Source organism: Alligator mississippiensis, chromosome 4, assembly GCF_030867095.1.
Source record: "Alligator mississippiensis isolate rAllMis1 chromosome 4, rAllMis1, whole genome shotgun sequence".
Classification (NCBI taxonomy): domain Eukaryota; kingdom Metazoa; phylum Chordata; order Crocodylia; family Alligatoridae; genus Alligator; species Alligator mississippiensis.
In genome coordinates, this window is record NC_081827.1 from 143,207,708 (window position 1) to 143,228,182 (window position 20,475).

The 20,475-nt window shown below is 44.4% G+C and overlaps 1 protein-coding gene across 12 annotated transcripts in view; it reads left to right on the forward strand.

Moving 5' to 3' along the window:
- TSPAN11 (tetraspanin 11) overlaps positions 1 to 20,475 on the forward strand; it is a 242,771-nt gene that overhangs the window by 52,765 nt on the left and 169,531 nt on the right. The window contains exon 2 of one of the 12 annotated variants that reach the window (XM_059726708.1): positions 17,095 to 17,562. The exons of the other annotated variants lie outside the window; for them this stretch is intronic. The gene's annotated coding sequence lies outside the window, so the exon portion shown is untranslated. The remainder of the gene's footprint in view (positions 1 to 17,094; positions 17,563 to 20,475) is intronic. 12 annotated transcript variants of the gene reach the window in all.

Consider the following 20,475-nt stretch of genomic DNA (forward strand, 5'->3'; position numbering starts at 1 on the left):
GTCCTCTTCAACAATCATAAAGGGTCCCATAAAACCAAAATGGAGCTCATAAGTGAACACAGATGTATACCTCATGCTGTCATATCAGCATATGCCATTGGAACATTAGGGAACCTGGCACAGCACAATACCATGCAGCGAGACAACAAGATGCTACAGGTAGGGTGGATAAAAATCAACAATTTTTAAAAATAAAAAACCCAGATTTTTTATCAGATTTTTTTGATTTAATCATTTAAAAATTGTTATTGTTAAGATGTTTTTAAAAAAATAAACCTATATACAGATATTTTAATATAATATATGTTAAAGCTCAAAGATATCATCATGGAATAGGGATTATAACTTCTAATTATATACTATTCAAGACAATATATTCATGTAACCTTTCTAGAAAAGTTTTATAAATAGGTCACAACAGGCCATGGACTATATTAGGGGCCCAATGTTATAGGGTTTCCAGAGGCTCCTCTATAGATTAGTAAAGATTAAAGAAATCCACTCTACCCAATAGAGCTCAGAGCTAAGTCTAGAAGACAACATTAAGCACCTGTGTAATGCTTAGTTTCAGTTTATACAACGAACTCTTCTTTCCAGTTGGTTGAGAACACACACTTCATTGACATGGTTCAGTCATGAACAGGATACAGTCCACCCAACGGAGCAGATGTACCAGGCAAATTGCTGGATAAAGTGTATGAGAGAGATATTGAACAGTGTTCAAAAAAGTCTGTAGGGGAAAATTGTTAACCTGAGTCTTGATGGGTGGAGCAATGTCCACAATGAGCCAGTAGTATGTGCTTGTATGATAACAGACAAACGGATTTATCTACCTTACAGAAACAATTGATACATCAGGAAATGCACATACAGTAGACTACTTGCAAGACGTAGCAGTAAAAGCTATAACACACTGAAAAAAAAATATGTCTTGTACAATGCTGTAAATGCATCAAAGATGAGAACGGGGTGTAGGTTGTAGCTGTGTTGGTCTAAGGACATAAGAAGACAAGGTTCTTTGGGTGAATCTGATATCTTTTATTAGACCAACTAAATAGTTGGAGAACAATTTTTAAGCAAGCTTTTGGGTTCAAAAACCCTTCATCAGGCTAAGGAAGTATCAGCAGCTGATGTGTGCTCTTCCTGAATGGAATGAAAAGTAAAGAAGCCAGAGTCTGTGCTGGTATGCATACAAGACAAGCAGTCAGTGAAAATGTAGGTTGAGGAGTCAATGGGTGAGAGATGGGCTGGGTGGGGTGGAGAGAAGGGGGATGAATAGTGGAGAAGTACCTGGTATCTTCTCAAAGATGAGAAGAAATCTAGAAGAAAGTGAAGAAAGCCCCAAGCTAATAACATATGGCTGCAGTACTCATTTGATGCACCTCTTAGCCAAAGACTTCCGTGCTCTAGAAATAAAGGCTAATGTAAAATTTGCAGAATACTTCTGTAATAAATGCTTTGCAGCAGCAGCTGCTCTGAAGAAAGCAGGAGGAACCAAACTAGTTCTGCCACAAGACGTGTGATGAAACTCAGTAGTGGACCTGTTTTGAGGGATATATTGAGAACTGGCCTAATCTTATGACAATTTGTGAACAAAATTGTGACAAAAAAATGGAACTGTCACAACCAAAGTTCTCAACATTAGGGTAAAGAGAAGTGTAGAAAGTATGCTGACTATCCTGAAGCGTATTTCCATAGCCTTGAACAAAATGGAGGGAACTTGCTGTTTTGTTTCTAATGTTGTTGAAATTTGGAAGAAACTGAGTGAGACCTTGAAAAGAGAAATGCACAATACACTATCTCCAACTCATTTTCTTGCCAGTTTTCTCAATACCAGGGTCAATCCTTAACTGCTGAAGAAGAGGAAGTGGCTATAAAATGGGCATCCAGTAATCATCCTTCCATAATACCAATTACAGTAAAAGCTTTGTTATCCGGCACCCACAGGGAATGGAGGGTGCCGGATAACAAAATATGCCAGATAACTGAGTGGCCCGAACAGGCGTTTTTGCCTGTTCAGGCCGCTGCCTGTCCCACCTCGTCTGGGGTGTTGCTGCCCCTCCTGCTGCATCGCTGCCCCTCCTGCGGGCCCCATGGGCCCTGAGGGACAGGGAGGGGGGATCCGCACAGCCTGCTATGCCCCCGGGCCATGGGGGCTTGGCAGCGCAGGCTGCTTTCCCTTGGGCCGTGGGGGCTCCGTGAAACTGGAAGTGCCACAGTGGGCACTTCCAGTTTCCATTTTCCCTTACAAGCCCTTACAAGCTGGCATGCCAGTTAACAGAGCATGCTGGTTTGTAAGGTGCCAGTTAACACAGCTTTTGCTGTATAATACATTTCAGGGCTAAGGGTGAACCATTCAAGAAATATATGTTTGCTGATGAGGTTTTAAAGAAAGTCACACCAGTCAACTGGTAGAAGTCACTTAAACACCTGGATTCATCAAAGACTACTGAAGGCTGGAACTCAGCCAGCCTGCAAAGCTCTTTGCAAAGGGGGGAATCCATGGGTTCCTCTTGTAAAAGCGAAAATCCGTGTTTTCTTTGATAAAAATGGGAAATCCGTGGCTTTCTCTGTTTTTCCATGGGAAATGGAAAACCTGGATCCCTGGTGATAATCCAGCTTTTAACAACAGTAGCCTCTTCTGTAGGTGTAGAAAGAATATTTTCTTCCTTTGGACTAATTCATTCTAAATTGAGAAATTGATTGGGAACTGAAAAAGCAGGGCAGCTTATCTTTCTTTTCCAGTCTATGAATAAACAGGAAAAGGAAGGTGAAGACTGAGTTTGCTGCATAACCCAGTATTTTAAGTTTCTTATGCTGACCTGGCTGAAATAATTATTTAATTTTTGTTAAAAACATATTTCACATTTATAACTAAAATAGTTAAAAATTAAAAAATGCATATGCTTATTTTGTTAAAATAATTATAAATGTTTGTTGTTGAAAAAAAATATCCAAAATACATAAGCTTTGTTGTTTTAGTTAAATAAAACAATTTTAAATATCTGTTGTTTTTGGCGATGGTTGTTGTTGTCCTCCTAATACAGTGTGGCAAAAATATCCCCCAAATATCCATGATTAATCTAGTGAGTTGGAGATGGTTCACTTCCTGATGTTGACTTCACAAGTATCTGCTTCAGTTAGCTTTGGAAAATAAAATAACCAAATCATAATTCAGTTTTCTGATGTAGCTGCAAAATTAAAATGAAAAAATATCAGAATCACTGCTTTAAACTATATAGTGTGTACCTCCTAAAAATGAAACCTACATCTATCTTGGAGTTGTGAATAATATGTATTAAGGTTCTATCAAACAACAAGCAAGCACTTCTTGTAGAAAACAGTGATTAAATCAAGGATTCCTGACCAGTGATTTTAAATCATGATTTAACTCAATTTGATTTAAATCAAATCCTCCCTGGCTACAGGGAAATGTTTTACTGTGCTAAGACACCTCTGCTGTTTCTAGAAAACACTAGTTAGTTTTCAAAAACCTGTAACTTGTTACACACTGAGGACCAAGTATATAAATGTGGTGTTTGTCACTTTACCTCTCTTCTGTATTGAGAGAAAGGTAGAACAACAGGACGTGACACAGTCTTGGAGTTATGCCAGAAATTAATTTGTCTAGTTGGCTCCAGGATTTACTAATCTGCACTAATGTTGTTATGAATTTGTATTGCTGCTTAGTTGAGAGGCCCCAACCAAATCTGAACGCCACTGCACTAAGCAGTGTACAGATGCTTAGTGGGCGCATTTACACATGCGCTTTAATGCACAGTAGCCTATTTTACTGCGCATTAAAATGTCATAAAAAACCATGCAATTATGCTAATGTGCAGTAAAATAGGCTACTGCACATTAATCGTCACTTTAAAACTGTGAGCATTCGTTACTGTGCATTAAGGCAGCCTAATGCACATTTCTTTAGTACCTCACATTGGAGGTAGTAAATTTAATGTGTATTGGAAAAAGCACCTTGATGCACCTGGAAAAGCACCCGGTAACGAACAACCCTAATCTCAAAGAGTTTACAATATAACTAAAGAGAAGATGAGAAGACATGCAGTAGATAAGCCCTAGAGCAGGGAATAAAACCCAGGTCCCCCAAGTTCCAGTTCATTTCTCTGTGCTTTAGGCTAAACAGCTTTTCAGTAATATTATATTCTTAGCTCTGTATTCCCCAGAAATCAAATCTGGAAGTATTTTACTTAATTCTAACTTTTAATTGATGGGAGTTTTTCCTCAGCAGAAAACGAAATAAGGACCTCAGGTTCTGGCCTGTTGCATTCTTAAATAAAGCCAGTTTACTCTAGTGAATTGCTCTTGAATAGATTGTTTGAAATTGTGAACTGTGAAAGAGTTGGCAACGATGGTGACTTAGTGATATTTTAAATGGATTTTGCTTTTTTAAAAGCACTGCTAAAATAAATTTGATATTGATTTTCCACAGAGTGGTGGACTTGACTCATTACTGAGGCTTTTTACTTGGCACCCAGTGGATTTTAAGAGCAGAAATTTTGAAATCAAAAGATTAAAAAAAAAAAAAAAAAGGGGGGGGGGGGCACAGAGGGAAAGGAGGAGAACGGATTTTTTATAAACCTAGCAGGAATTTTAACAATTCAGTCTGTTCAGCGTGTGCAACAGCTGACTGAATTAATGAATGAATAAGCTGGTTTTGAAAAGCATTTGTTAATTTCAAAGTTTTGCATTTTTTTAGGTACTCAGCTTGGGACCCATAGACCTGATTTTTTAGAAGGGCTGAGCACCCAAAGCTACTCTGGGCTTTATTTGGAATTGTGGGTGCTCAGTCCTGAAAATCAGGCTTTGTGTGGAACACCCCAAATGAGCTGAATTCTTTGGAAGATGTTTTGTCTTATCTTCATTTTGCAGGTGAAGAAGCAATGCTGTCTTTGTAAAGTACTTCAAAGCCATATGAGGAAAAAATATTATTTTTAAGTTGCTTTGTCCTTCTTTTAAGTATGTTTGGTACATTACACTTGCTCAGATTGTAACCCAAAAATTATACTAATGACACAAAGTCAGTTTGTTTTCAGCGGGGTAGTTTATTGCTAAGGGTACTGGGGAGTTATACACTTATTAGAGACCATTAACTCATTAGAAATTGCGTTACCCTACCACTCTTACACTCTCTCTCTCTCTCTCTCTCTCTCTCTCTCTCTCTCTCTCTCTCTCTCACACACACACACACACACACACACACACACACACACACACACACACACACACACACACACACACACACACATATATTCTTGCAGATGACACACTTACATAATCCCAAGGACGTTGCACATAGGGATGGCCAGTTCCTAGCCGTTGATGGAGCAGGGTTTCTGACCTGGTAGGTGCAGGCACGGGCTCTGGTGGTGAGGCAGGTTCTTCCCCCCATCATCCTTTCTCTTGCCCCTTTTTATACAGTTTGTTGCTGGGCAAGATTTCTCAAACCCTTTCTCTAAGGCGTGCGCTGTTTGGTCATCACGTAGAAAGATTTCCCTTATCTAGCCAGCCTGAACCGGTCTTCCTGCCAAGGATGTTGCACAGGCATTTGGCCTTTAACAGTCTGCTTCTAGTTGCTGACACTACAACTTCTTGTTTCTTAGCTGTTCCATTTTCTTCATGTCATCTGCTTCTTTTTTGTTAGTCATATACACTACATTTATACACTCTATTGCTTACTTGACCTAGTAGTGGTAAATTTTCTAACCTACTGTCTACAAGATTGCCTGAGGAAGACAAGAAGTGAGTTCTTTATGTGCAAATATGAGGTGGGAGATGGCAACTTGCCCTAGTCCATTGCCATTAGGCTCTTTGAAATTTCTTTTGTGGCTGTGGCTCACAGATGGTTCCTTGGAGTAGGGGTGTGCGAAGCAGGCAATATTCGATTTGGATTAGGCTCAATTCAGGGGACAGTGATTTGATTCACTGATTCAGATCACTGTCCTGATTTGATTTGGCTGAATCTTGATTCTGATTCATAGAATCAGCGATTTGGCCATAGACACAGCTTTATATGTTTTTTCTATGTACCTCAAGGTACCAAGCGCAGCTCATGAACGCTGAGATGGTGGGGCAGATGGAGCGTCCCACCATCTCAGCGTTCATGAGCTACACCTGGTACCTTGAGGTACATAGAAAAAACATATAAAGTTATGTCTGTGGCCAAATTGTTGAATCTGTCCAAATCAAATTGGAGGCTTCTGATTCGATTTGGAGAGATTAATGGGTCTCCTGATACGATTTGGATTTGGAGATTCAGCCGCCGAATCAGGCTGAATCTCCTCTGAATTGAATCAGCGACCGAAGCTTCACACAGCCCTACCTTGGTGAGCTACAGCTGCCTTCTATCAGGCATGTGCACTTGCAGCAGCTCAAATAGAAGTAGTGCAAATTTGAGCCGGGGCTGTTTGCCTCAGAGTATGTGCCCAGACATGCACTTTGGTGTGGTTCAAGTTGTGCCACTTGGGGCAAAATAACCCTGCCTGGATCTTCCTGGATCTGCAGTCACGGGGAGCTAGAGCCTGGGGCCAGCACCTGTGCTGGCTTCAGCAGTGTGAAAAGCTGCCCTGTCCTGGCCCCATCAGTATAAAAAAACTGTTCTGGCAAGTAGCTCAGGGCTACTCGCTCTCAGGAGCTTCTGGGTGTCCACCAGCTCCTTGGATGCCTTTTGAGGACTGGTAGGTATGGCCCGGGGGTTCTGTTTGGTGTCCCCCTCAGATGCACTTATTTTCACATTTTGACCCTTTGACCCGCACGACACTCCTATCCTATTTTTTTTCATTAGTTGTTCCAAGAATTTAATTGTACCACTCACTCATTAGCCCCACACAGGGTGACTAGTTAGCCAGGTGGCCCTTAGGGCCCATGGTATGAGTGTTACAAACAGACAGGCGCCTCTGGGGCCCAGCCAGTTGGTACCTGGGGACACTACCCCTTGTGCCAGTCGGACTGCTGAAGCAGCCCTTAGAGTTCCCTGCACCCTTTACCCACTTCAGCAGTCTGGCAGTGGGTGCTGCTGCCTGGCTGTGAACTGCTGTGCACCTGCCAGACACGTATGGCGACTGCAAGGCCAGTAGAGGCATGTGCACCTCTGGGCCAGCTGCCAGTGGGCTCTGGCTGCAGAGTTGGCTTTTGTGTGGCACTACTGCCATGTGTGCCCCCTGCCTGGCCATCTGCGCAGCTGTCGCCTGAAAGATGTTCCCAGCCTGGTGGCCTGCTTTGAATTTTCAAAGCATGTCCTCCTGGCCCCAATTGGCCAGGAGGTCAGCCACCTTCAGCTGGGTCCAAGGTGCCAGCTCTGAGCAAACTCAGGTGCCTGGATCCTGGCACTTGCCTCCCTAGCAGGAAGTCTGGTGTTCCGTATTTGAAAACTGAAGAATCTCTGATAAAAAAAAAAATCCCAAAGTCACTCTGTAATATATTCTGAAATCCATGTTCCTCCACAATTAAAACAAAAGACTCTGAAATCCATGTTCCTCCACAATTAAAACAAAAGACTCTCTATATATAGAGAGCCAGAGAGGGGATGGGGCTGCTATCGGGGGGGCAGGTAGGGGGTAGGGCAGTGATCGGGACAGTTTGGGGGCAGGTGGGGGATGGGGCTGGGCAGGGCAGCTATCCGGGGGGCTCAGGGAGCGGGTGGGGGATGGGACCAGCAGGGATTCCCTCCCCATGGTTCCCTCCCCCCTCTTTCAGCCCCCCACCCCTACTTACTGTCACGGAGCCTGGGTCCAGCTCCCTGCAGCTGGCATGCTGCCTGCCCTGCACAGGCAGGCAGTGTGCTTCAGCACAGGGGCAAGGGCCAGCCACAGAGATGCTCTGGCTGGCTATCAAAGCATCTCCGTGGAGGACCTAAGCCTCCGGTTGCCTGCCCCACTTTTTTCACCCAGGATATTTTTTGACTCCTGGATATCCTGGGGCCTAACTTTGCCCCCGCGCTGAAAATTTGCAGTGCAGGGAACGTTTTTTGTTCATGCACATGCCTCTTGCAGTGTGTCAAAGGGCTTTGAGATGCTGCAAGAGGCATGTATGAGCTCGTCTGGATGTGCCCCATGTTTTGGGGTACAGGACTAATCTCATGGTTCTTTCATCTGGATAAAAAATTTATTTTCAGCACAGCTGGGAAGGGTGGGTTGAAGTAAATTAACTTTATCTTGATTTTTATTTCTTTATTTTATATTGAGACGCTCTGCCCCACATAGTAGCAGCATCTGAGAGGAGGATAATAGAATAATCTTACAATTAAACTTTCTGATTGGCTCTGACAGCCCAGAGGCAGAGCTGGTGATGTTGACAGGAAGCAAAGGAAATTTTTTAAGAGCTTGGGATGTTGTCAACAAGCCAGAAAAAAAAGCAAAAAAATTAAATTCCATAGACTCAGCGTGATAAAAATTAAGAATTTCTCATTAGTATCAGAGAAGGTCATGCTGAGTACAGAACAAAAATGCATTTGCGCACGCTCAAAGAGTAAAAGAGCAAAATACGAAAGTGTATTTAACACCGAAGAATAGTGTTTTAAACATGTAAAATTCAGTCTAAGTAAATTACAGTGAGGTAAAATAAAACCCAAACTTCAGCAGGTAAGAGGTAAACTGGGAGCAAGAGGAGATTTGAAGCAGAACTATCAAAAGATGAATAAAAATGAATAATTTGACATTTTTAAGTACCAGGAAGAAGAAGCCTGTAGGAGATCAGCGTATTTGCTAGCTTGCTAGGAGGAAAAAGCTGCAATCAAAGAGAATAAAGAGATTACAGAAAAGTTAAATGATTTCTTTGCATTGGCCTTCACAACGGAACATTGTGGGGAAATACCTTCCCTAGGGTTATTCTTTGCAAGTTTAAAGAAATGAGAGAGCAACTCGAGAAATTAAATTGCATTAACTCTCCAGGACTGGATTCTATTCATCTGAACATTCTTTAGGAAACAAAGGATGAAGCATGCTGAGATACTAACAAAAACATGTAATAATATTGTTTTTTTTAAAAAGCTACTAGGCAGGAGGCCAAGAAAGTAGTCCATTTTAGACCTAACTTTTAAGGGCTCCCCTCTGTGAGGTGCTGAACTGTGTCAAGGCCCACTGCAGCAGGTAGGAGTTGTAGGCACTGAGCAGCTTGAAGGAACATGCTTCAGAAGAAGCAAGAATAATAATGTTTAGCTCTTGTGCAAGACGCACTTCATCTATAGGTCTCTGAAAGATTCAGAAAGGTTCATAAAGTCAGCCAGCAGGACAGTGGCAGAGCAGAAATAGAGCCTGAGTCTATCCTTGGGACAGCAGATCTAGGTTAGTGCACTAAACACTGGAACAAGTTACATTCCAAGTGGCATCCTGGTCACTAGAACAGTGATTCTCAACCATGGTGCCACTGGTACATTACTAACACTGTTAGGTGTGGAAACATCTATACATTTCACAAGATAAACCCAGAAATTTCAAGTAGGAATCTGTTATGCCGAAAACATTCTACTCTGATAGGAGTTTTTTGACTTCTTTGCAACAGAAGAATTGCCTTATTTTTCTGTCTTTTATTTTTTAGTTTTTGAAGTGGGATCTTCCTAAATTTGGGGGAATTATGGAAGGATGCTGTGAGTCTAAAATGATTGAGAACCACTGCACTAGAATCTATCAACCAATACAGGCAAAAGTGGTTGAGAAAACGAATGGTTATAAAGCAGTGGTGCCAACTTGTCTGGACCCATGAGCTGGATTTGGAGCACAGCCATAGCATGTGTCCCATGGGGCTAGAATTTGGTGGCAGCATTAACTGCTGCAGCTCCCAGAGTTGTGGCAGCTGCCATTCCTCCCTCCACCAAATTTCCAGCCCTGTGGACCTGATGATGCAGCTCTGTGCTCTGAATCTGACCTGCAGGGCTCCCCATGTGTCTGGAAATTTGGCAGCAGGACAAGTGGAAATAAAATTAATTGCCACAGCTCTAGGAGTAGCTCCATGGCCTGGATGTTGGACACCCTTGTTATAAAACATTTTGATGAGGAATTCTTCTTAGGGTCAAACCATTCATCATTTAATAAATATTTTTTTCTCTGCCTTATTAGAACAATTAACTACATGAGAAAGTGTCTTGGATACCCAAAACACTGTTCTAAAAAGACAACTGGAAAAAAAGCTAAAGATTTGTCAAGGATTTTTAAACAACTGGTTAAAAATTTTAGGCATTAAAATGTGTGAATAATTGACCTGTTCCCTCTCTGCAGAGGGGTTCATGAAAGGCTGCCCCAGAAAGCAACACTGGGAAGTACATTTTCATTCTACAAATGATTTGTACCTTGCGAATCAGGAGATAGTATTTTTTTTTCCATTTTTGCAGTGGGGTGGTGTGGGATGAGAGTTAAATTTAGACAAACAAATCCAAACAACAGTAGTCCATTGGGCAGTACCATGGCAGTTGAAATTCAGCTGAAGCATCTACTTGTATACAAGCTATTTCTTATAATGTTCATTATCCTTTTACCCTGATGGAATATAAATTAGCATTAACTTCTGAACAAATCTAAATGTAATGGCAAGTATTTAGTGAAAGCATCTTGCTGCACAGGGGTATCACATTGTATATTAAGTTCTTGAGGCTAATACAGAAAACATAATGTATATATCACATATTGTACAGCGACAAGTAATGAAATATAATGTCCCAAATACGTATGCTTCGTTCATCTTGTGAAAAACACCAGAAAAAGAAAATTTCTAGAGATGTGCAGTAGAAATGACCAAGCCCTAAATCCTGTTTCATTTCTAAAACATTTAAGTGGTACTTAAATGACTTAGTTTTAAGGCTAAAGTGAAGGCACATTATACAAGTTGAGCATGGATGGTTTTTCAGAGACTTGAGTAGGGTGAAATAGGATCACACTAAGTCACAAAAATAATGAGGAGGGGAACCTTTCTACTTTTTGTGTTAATGGTTTTTCAGGGACACGAACAGTATGGAATAGGATCACAGCTGTGGGGCATAGAGGTGAAAGAGAATTTAGGCCTCGAAGTGTAGAGTTGGTACTTCTGTACAAAGAGATTAAAACATTGGTATCACATGGCTTAGAACAAAGAAGAATCAATGGAGATTTGGCAGTTAGAGTGCTTAACTCTTACGTGTGCAAAAAAAATAGACACCCAGTGATTGCTGTTTAATGAGTTGGATAATTCAACAAAACAAAATTCTCAATAGTAAAGCCACTTGATTCCATCTGCCAGTATCCGTTTTATTCATAAATATTCAGTACAAGAAGAGTTATAGAAAACAATGTATGAACAATAGTGAAAATAAACATTAATGAGGAAACTTTTTACAATAAATGCTTCTGTAAACATTTTTTTTTTAATTCTGCATTCCTTGAAACCAGTGGTGCTTAAACTCCATCGTAGAGTCATGTCTTGCAGCTTCCATGACTTGCCTCAGCTCTGGAAATTTGGTAGTGGCGGAGTGGTGGCAACTAACACTGACACTCCCCAGCCACCAAAGTTCCAAGTCCTGCAGGGCAGATAACCATGGAGGGTTGGGGTCAGGGCTGCAGGTGTAATCTGGTGCAGTACCAGGGCTGGACGCATGGATCAGATCCATCGCATGGACTGATTTAGCCTGTAGGCCTGAAAGGTTGGGCACCACTGCTCTGAGCTATTCATGAAGTACCTGCATGTAGCAAACATTAGGGGTACACCGATAGAGATTTTTGCATCTGATACCGTGAGCCAGTTTTTAAGGAGGCATATTGGCCGATACCGATCCAATTTCTGATACCAGTCAGAGAGCTGCCTCCAGCTTGAAGGTGTGGTGGGGTGGAAGGGGAAGGGTGAAGGGGGTGGGGACAGATCAAGGCCCCCATGAGGAGAGAGACTTGGGACTGGGGCTGGGGCAGAGATCAAGGCCCCCGGGGGGAGAGACATGGGCTGGAGCAGGCACTGCCCAGCCAGGGTAGGGCGGTCATGGAATGGAGTGGTGGCTCGTTGGGGGCTGGAGTGGGGGGGCGGCTCCTGCGGTGTGCACTGCTTGATTGGAAGCTGCTGGTCCTGAAGGTCATCCGGTGCTTGTCCGGTGGCTCACGCCACTCGTCTGGAAGGGTGGGGGGGAGATGTGCCCCCGGATCTGTGCGGGGTGGGCTGGGGCCGGGGATGTGCCAAGCTCTTCCCGGCAGGGTGGAGCTGTACTGGGAAGGAGGTATGGAGAGGGCTGCCACCACAAATTCACCATAACCCCTTCCCAGCACAGCTCTGCCCCACCAGGAAGAGCTTGGAGCAACTCTGGCCCAGCCTGCCCTGCGCAGATCTGGGGGCACACCCTCCCCACCCCACATGCCCTCCATGATGAGCAGTGGGAGCCACCAGACAAACCATAGGACCAGCAGCTCCCGATCGAGTGGCACCCAGCTACGGGAGCTGTCCCCTACCCCCTCCCCGTGCCCCCTGGATGAGCTGCCACTCCGTCCTGTGCCCGCCCTACCCTGGCTGGGCAGTCCCTGCTCCAGCCCATGTCTCTCCCCCCGGGGGCCATGATCTGCACCACCCCCTTGCCTGTTCCCTCCATCGTCCCCTTCTACCACACCAGACTTACCAGTTGCTGGGCTGTGCCTTTCACCACCTGTGCTGCGCTGCAGCTGTGTGCATGCACAGGCCATTTAATCAGCCAAATTATTGGCCTGATACGGATGATTTCCGATATATTAAATTTTCTGTATATTGATGCTGATCTGATATCAGACCAATGTATCAGTGCACCTTTAGCAAACATTTATAACTGTCTGTTATCTGGTCATTCTCCAAAGGTGAAATGCACCCACGTACAAAGTGCTAATACTAGGACATACATGGTACCTAGATAGAGTGCAGGCATTCTACACACAAAGGAATTACCTCAAAGCAGAACAGGAGGCTTAATTTACCCTGAGCATAATCCAATGCTTGTTGAAGTTATGGCGGGCTGTTCAGGTGACCTCTGTGTTCTTTGGATCAGAAGTCGAATAAATAGTTGCAGATTTATGCTTTTCTAAAATACTGGAATAGGAGAGCACTCATTCAAATGTAAAGGTGAAATTTAATGTACCTTCTGTGTAATGAGAATCTGTGAAATACTTTGCCTCAGGATATTATTGTGACAGACAGTTTAGTAGACAGGAAAACATTAATGCAATCATATCAATGTGTCTCTTGAGTTGCAATAAGTGGTAGAAGTTTGTGGTAGAAGTTGAGTGGCAATAAGCCTCAGCACCTAGCATCCTCTGTGTCAGGAAGAATACAAATTCCTTACTCTGTGGTACAGGCATGCAGGAGTAGGGGGGTATTCTGTGTGTTGTTCTCTGTAACATTTTATATGGCTCATTTTCAGAGCCAGGATTCTGAACTAGATAGACTAGTAGCCTTTTAAAAAATGGTGCTTCTAATGTTCTTTGGTTTTTCATGTCTGAAAAGCTTCTGGCTGGAAACTCTTCCAAACTGATAACGTGCAAACTTCATATTGTGTGATTTCCATATTCTTAATGAGAAACACTTCTCTTCTTCCAGCAGTTGTCAGATCTCTTGTTGCCACTTGCATATAATCCAAGAATCATTTTGCTTATTTGTATATCTCGGTGTCAGACCTCCAAAACTAACCCAGAGGTTTCAGGCTATGACAGGAGTTCTGCTTTCAATCCTGGTTTCAATGTCTGTCTAATTTCTACCTTCCTTTGAAAGGGGAACTGGGATTATAACAGCAGCAGGTGGCACAGAAGAACCAGCTAAAAGCTTTATCAGCTTTCTGACAGAACTGCTCAGCATCACCTGCTTTGTCAATATTGGTTCTGATTCCTCTCCTTCTGTAACACTCCTACAGCGTAATGTGAATATGTAGGCATCAGGCCAGCTGCATCAGCAAGTGTCTTACATGGGCTAGATTCTGATCTTGTGCGCACACATTCCGGAGCCCTGTATTCTAAGCAGAATTACAGAAGGCCAGATAAGTGATGAGTTCATCAGTCCTTTAACTGTACTTAACTGTAAACCCATGATTCCTCAGTGGGGTTGTGCTGGTGCTTAAACTTAAGTATATGCTAAAGTGCCCTGCAGGAGCAGGACCTTTGATGCATAGCAACTCCTGAGTCTATGGAATAATGCTTTGGAACATGCAGCTCAATACCATGCTGCGTTTCCCAGCTCCCATATCTTGTTTCATGCTCGCATCTAATTTGCTGTCCACTTTGCCCCTTAGGTGTCATTTCATGTTATTGCTTTCCTAGTTTCTTACTCCCATTGAGTATCTATAATCATTATAATTTTATTTACAAAGTGCCCCTAACCCTATCAGAGTGCTTGGGAATTGAACAATTTAGTAAGAGCATAATAAGACCAGTTCTCATTAAAATTCAAGGAAATAACACCAGCTAAATATTTCAGCTTCTGATCATTTTTTCTCAGCTTGCATTTTTCAAGTTCTAATCTTGTTTTGCTCTCTTCACATCCAGCTTTATCCAGTTTTTATGTATTGCTCTTCTATTGCTCTTTTCCTCTCATTTGCTTCTGTAAAATAACCTCTTTTGTGACTTTCATGCACATGCTGTTTATCCCCTCTTCCAGGTCATGAATAAGCATGGTAAATAAAACAGGACCTCATTAAATTCTGAATCAGCACACTGGGGACACTTCCTTTATGAGATGCCTTATTATTGATCGTTTTCTTATGCCTGACTGACTGAATACCGTATTCTCTTGCATACCCTACTCTCCAAGTAAAACATGCACCTTGTTTTTGAAAGGCAGAATGTAGAAAAAAAAGACATTTCCAGTCATGGCCAACACTGTGACTTTTTTAAAATGAGTTAAAAGCAGTCTGTAGGGCTGTGAAATAAGAGCTGCATTTACCAGGAGCAGCTAACAGCAGAATTGCAAAAGAAAGAAAGAATAGCTTGATTAGTGGAACATCAGGACCATTAAAAAAGAAGGGCATCATCCTCACCTATGGATGAAGAATTTAGAAGGAATTAAGGTAGATCATGGGTGGGCAGTTATTTCAACTTGAGGTCTGCTTAGTGAGTTTTGGCAAGCTGTCGAGGGCCACATAGGTAGCCCCGCCCCTTGACTGGTGCTCTACCCCCTGATGACCATTTTGTGGCCAGAAGTACTGTCCCCTAAACCCTGACCTTTGCCAACAGAAGTCCCTCCACTTGCTCCCAGAAGTACTCCTTTCAGCAAAGGGTTTTGCCATTTTAGAACGAGAAATATACCAAATTATATTCTAAAAATCAAACTTCTACTACAACATAAATTAATTTGATTTCAAAAACTATTTTGTCTTGATTTACATATGTTTGTGTACCGTACATAGAGGTGATTATATAATAGCTTAAAATTAAGTCTTACTCTTGTATATTAGTGGGGGGGATGGGAAAATGGGGGGTGGGTATAGGTTTGTTGGGGGGCTGTGAGTATGTGGAGTATGGAGGAGGGTGTGGGTGTGTCTGTGGGAGGTTTGGTCAATGGGTGTGGGTGAGGGAGCATGTGGGGGTGTGTGTGGATATATGGGGTGTGGGTAGGTATGGGATTTGTGGGAGAATGTGTGGGGGAGGGTGGCTAAGGTGTGTGAGGGGGTTTGGAGGTCTGCGTGTATGGTAATGCGAGGGGGAGTATGGGTGCATGTGTATGGTGGGGTTGTAGCAAAACCCCCCTGTAGCAGGGCACTATGGTGCCTGCTACTGAGAAAGCTGGGAAGACTCCTCAGGTGCTGGTTGCTGAGGCAACTAGCGGGAGCTAATGATCCACACCTGCCTGGCCAGCTGACAAGAAGGGGCAGGGCCTGGCTTCTATATAAACCACAGGCAGGAGGCCAGGCGGCAGTTCTATGCCAGCAGCCAGAAAGGAAGGAGCTCCCCGAGCAGTGATGCGAGAACCACAGGTACAGCCCAAGCCGGGTAAAGGATGACGGCTATAAGCTGGGCAGCTTTAAGTTATGTTATAGCCTAGGGGCTTGTGTTTTGTTATGTTGTTTATAACCAGAGGTTTGGGTGAGGCTATCAGGGGATGGAGGAGGCCTCATAGGGGACTCACACTAGTGTGGGGACCCCAGCGCCGGTGAGGGTGCAGTGCGGTGAGCCCCAGAGAGGGGCAGCTGAGAAGCCCCAGAGAAGGGAGCATTGTGGAGAAGCCCCAGTGCGGGCGTGGTGAGCCCCGGAGAAGAAGGGCAGCTGAGAAGCCCCAGAGAAGGGGGCGTGGTGGAGAAGCCCCAGTGCGGGTGTGGTGAGCCCTGGAGGAGGGGGCAGCAGTGTGGTGAGCCTCGGAGAAGGGGGGCAGCATTACTGAGGAGCCCTGAGAGATGGCGGCATGGTAGAAGAGCCCTGAGAGAGGGTGGCATGGTAGAAAAGCCCCAGAGGAGGGCGGCTTTATAGAGAAGGCCCTGAGACCGGGCGACATTACAGGGAAGGCCCGAGAGAAGGGCGGCATTACAGAGAAGGCCCTGAGAGAGGGCGTGGAAGGAGGGAGACAGAGAGAGACTGAACAACGTCTATTCCATCTGCGAGGCTTGGGGTGTGGTATTGGGGTGGTATGAGCCACGCATAGCCCATGAGGCTTAGGTACGGGGTCAGAACCTTATAGGAGAGACCCCCAACATACACAGTAGGATCGGTAGTTCCCTCTTGCATACTAATAACATCAAGACGTGGCAGACGAGAATAGAGCGGGACAGCAGAGGTCCAAGAGGGCTCCAAGGGTGCCCCGTGTAAGGCGCAGATGATCCGGAAGATGGCGCTGGGGAGGGCGACCTGTCACACCCCCGTTTTTCTTTTTTTTTTCCTTTAAAATGCATTCCCTCCCCTTCCCCAACCATTTCTGACTTTTTTTTCTCCCTCTCTATTCCCTATAGATAAGTATAAGTGAGCTAAGACATTGTATAAGCTTCAGCATTTTATTTTGGTAGCAAGTTGTATTTGTTTTGTTTTTTCTCCTTCTTTATATTGTATAATTATTATGTTTATATGGATTTTTACTGTTCTATATTACTGTTTTACTAGTACTATATGATTTAGGCCTACATATGTAAGTTAGCATAAGTCATATCAAGTTTCCATTTTGTTTATCAAGTCTCCATCTTGTCCCCAGGCCCGGTTGTGTAACCCATGACTCATACATATCCCTGCTATGTAACTTGGTTCCTGAATGAATGGGGATAAATGAGGGTGCTTGAGAGGCAATGGCAGTAGGTCTCAAAATAGCTCCCTCTGAATGACCAAACACCAGTACCTGGACCAACAACCCAGCCCTTGGAACCACCCTCAGCATTCAAGAAACAAAAGATGAGGCAACCCACCATTGCGCCAAGGCTGCTCATGCTCAGTAAGAACACCTGGAGCCCTCTGGAACAGGACTGACATTGTCTGGACAGGCCCTCCCCATAGGAGATCAGCGGTAATCTGCCCCATGAAAAGGGGTAGTGAAAACTGACTCCTTGGGACATCCTCTTCATCTGGATCAGCACCATGCCACACCACTTATCCACCCAGAGGCCCTGCCGGTGACCCCCCTCTGGACAACACCTGCTGGACAAGGACCCCTTTCCAGCCTGATTAGGTAGCTATCACCCTCACCCTCTCTTCAACCAAGGACTTGGACTCTGCTTCTCTTCCCTACCTGGACTCCAGCCCTTCCATAGATTCATAGATTCATAGATGTTAGGGTCGGAAGGGACCTCAATAGATCATCGAGTCCGACCCCCTGCATAGGCAGGAGAGAGTGCTGGGTCTAGATGACCCCAGCTAGATGCATATCCAACCTCCTCTTGAAGACCCCCAGGGTAGGGGAGAGCACCACCTCCCTTGGGAGCCCGTTCCAGACCTTGGCCACTCTAACTCTGAAGAAGTTCTTCCATTGAGCCTGTTTCTCCTGCTGCCATTGTGAGTGCTTGTGTGTGTGTTTCTGCCTCTCTCTCTCTTTCCTGGCTGTGTCCTCCTTGGCACCACTTACCTGTCCCGTCCCGCCCCACCCCGCCAATATCTCAGGTGTCTGCCTCAGTTTCCAGCCCCAATCTACCTTAAGTAACCCTAAGCCTCAGTTCCTCAGCCAGATTCTCTGTAGTCTACTGGTTCTAATCCCAGTTCTGGCAACTTTCACTCCCTACACTTCAACTCTCTCTCTCTCACCTTAACCTTCCCCCAAGTATCCCAGGTACCCCAAGCACACACATACATACTGTACCATCCAAGTTAGGAACTTACCTATGTGTAGGTGGGTTGTATGTGTGTGAACTGGTGAGTGTGTGTGTGTGTATGTATGTCATTGTGCATGATATACAAATTAGTGATCTGTGTATGTGTACTGAGTGTGCGGGTATGGACAATTGATTTTTGTCTAACTTTTGGGGTGTATAGTGTATGTGCTTGAATTGGTGATAGGTATGCATGTGCCTAGGCTAGTTTGGATGTGTATGTGCTTGAGTTGGTAGTGTGTGTGTATGTATGCACCTAATTGATTTGTGTGTTTGTATATGTGCAATTGTGTCACACCCTCCTGTCTAACAGTGCAATATTGAGACCCTGAGAGTTGGCCTGACCCCACAGGGCAACAGGGTCTGCATGTGGGACTCACCCTATGAACACACACGCACACATACTCTGTCCCTTGCGTGCGCACACACACACACAGACACACACACCTCCCTCCCGCTCCTGGCCCCATACTCCCGCCCAGCTGTTGCTGCATTCCCATATGCCTGCTTGCCCCCCCCCACCTGCCACTGCTTTCTCCACTCTCCTGCCTGCTGTCATGGCGCTCCAGCACCATGTGGTTCCCAGCTGCATGGCCACGACTATAGGACTCAGCAGGAGTTGGCCTGGACTGGCCCAGAGGACTGAGACGATCACCCCCTCCAATCTGAATTTCGCTCTCAGGCAGAGGGAGGCAGGACCAGCCCCAGGGGCCCAGGCCAGAAGCCTCTGCTAGGCATGGGCTTCTGGCTGTAGGCTGGGGGTGGGGGCAGGGCCAGGTGGGACATGCTGCTGTTGTAGCTGGGTCTTGCTGCCAGCTCCCTCTGGCTCCTACTGCCCCTGGTGCCTTGTTCTCTTTGACAGAAAACCAGGGGCAAATAAATATTAATTTTCTAAATTTTTCAGGGGCCCTGCGGGCCAGATAGAATGACCTGGCAGACTGGATTCAGCCCATGGACCGTATTTTGCCCGCCCTTGAGGAAGATTATGATGAGCCGTGCAGTCACTTGACTTACTCACTGCCTCCTGAATGGAAATGGTTTTACCACTTACACTGTTTTAAATGTTGGGTGGACCAGGGCTCAAAGGTGGGGAGCACCCCCTTTGGCTCCACCCCTCGCCATGCTGTTTTATTTATGGTGGTAGTGCTACAGCAGCTGGGTCCCTAGTGTGGATATAGCTCTGCCAGCATTGGGAGTCTTTTGTCTGCCTAGGTCACACCTAGTCCCTTGAAAGACAAAGATCTGTTGTCAGCCCTGTTGGCTGAGGTGTGTTGATATACACGTGCATGCACCAACTTACATAGCTTTGCTGGCAGCAAGCATTCTTAGCCAGATATGCTTATTATTGTTTGTACTGTAGCCGTCTCAGAACCCTAGGTAACATTAGGGTCTCATTGTGCTAGGTGCTGTACAAACACAGAGAGATGGTTTCTGTCCCACAGAGTTTACAATCACAATTAATAATGTGGAGTCAGAGGGGAAACAAAGGCATGAAGGTCCCACAACAATTCAGTGACTGAGAACTCAGGTTCTAGTCCATGGTCCTATTCACTGTACCACTCTGCTATGCATAAGGGTCCTTCCTGTATTCTGTTCTTCTGCCTGAGTTAACTGGTTTGTCAGGTAGTTGTCCATCCACATACCAAAGGTTATATCAAAGCTTATCTTAATATTGGCCATCCTCAGTGTATGAGACAGAAAATTTCTCAGTCAGTTCAAGCACAGTGCAGGTGGATTTCTCTGGGTTTTATAGGCTACTGTCATTCCAATTACTTGGTAATACATTTCACCACATCAGAATGGATTGCCAAGTAGCAAATTTGTTTTTTTGGTTTTTAAAGTGGACACCAATACTATATCTGACATTTGTAAATGCTGACCTGTTTATTTAGCTGTGAGGCACTGATGAAAGCCTCAGGTAGATCAGGTTTTGTTGCAAATTGCGTTTGGCTGAAATGCAAGTGGTAGCAATTGAGTCCATGTTTGTTGTTAATCTAGATTTTTCTGGTATGAGGAAAAGGACTGTCAGTGCTTATGTCTTGACAGTTAAGTAGGCTCACGACGTAAGGAAATCTAACCAGCAGCAGGGTAAACAGCTATTATTTTTTTTAATTCTCACTGATAAGAAGACAACATCTTCATCAAAGTTAACAGCACTCAGTCATTTGAATTTTCTTCTTCTTCTTGTTGTTATTATTTAAGCTGAATTTAAAGCACTGAAATACACTGCCGTGTGACAAGTTTTAGTATGAGCATGATAGGCTGGTCCCTAGACACTC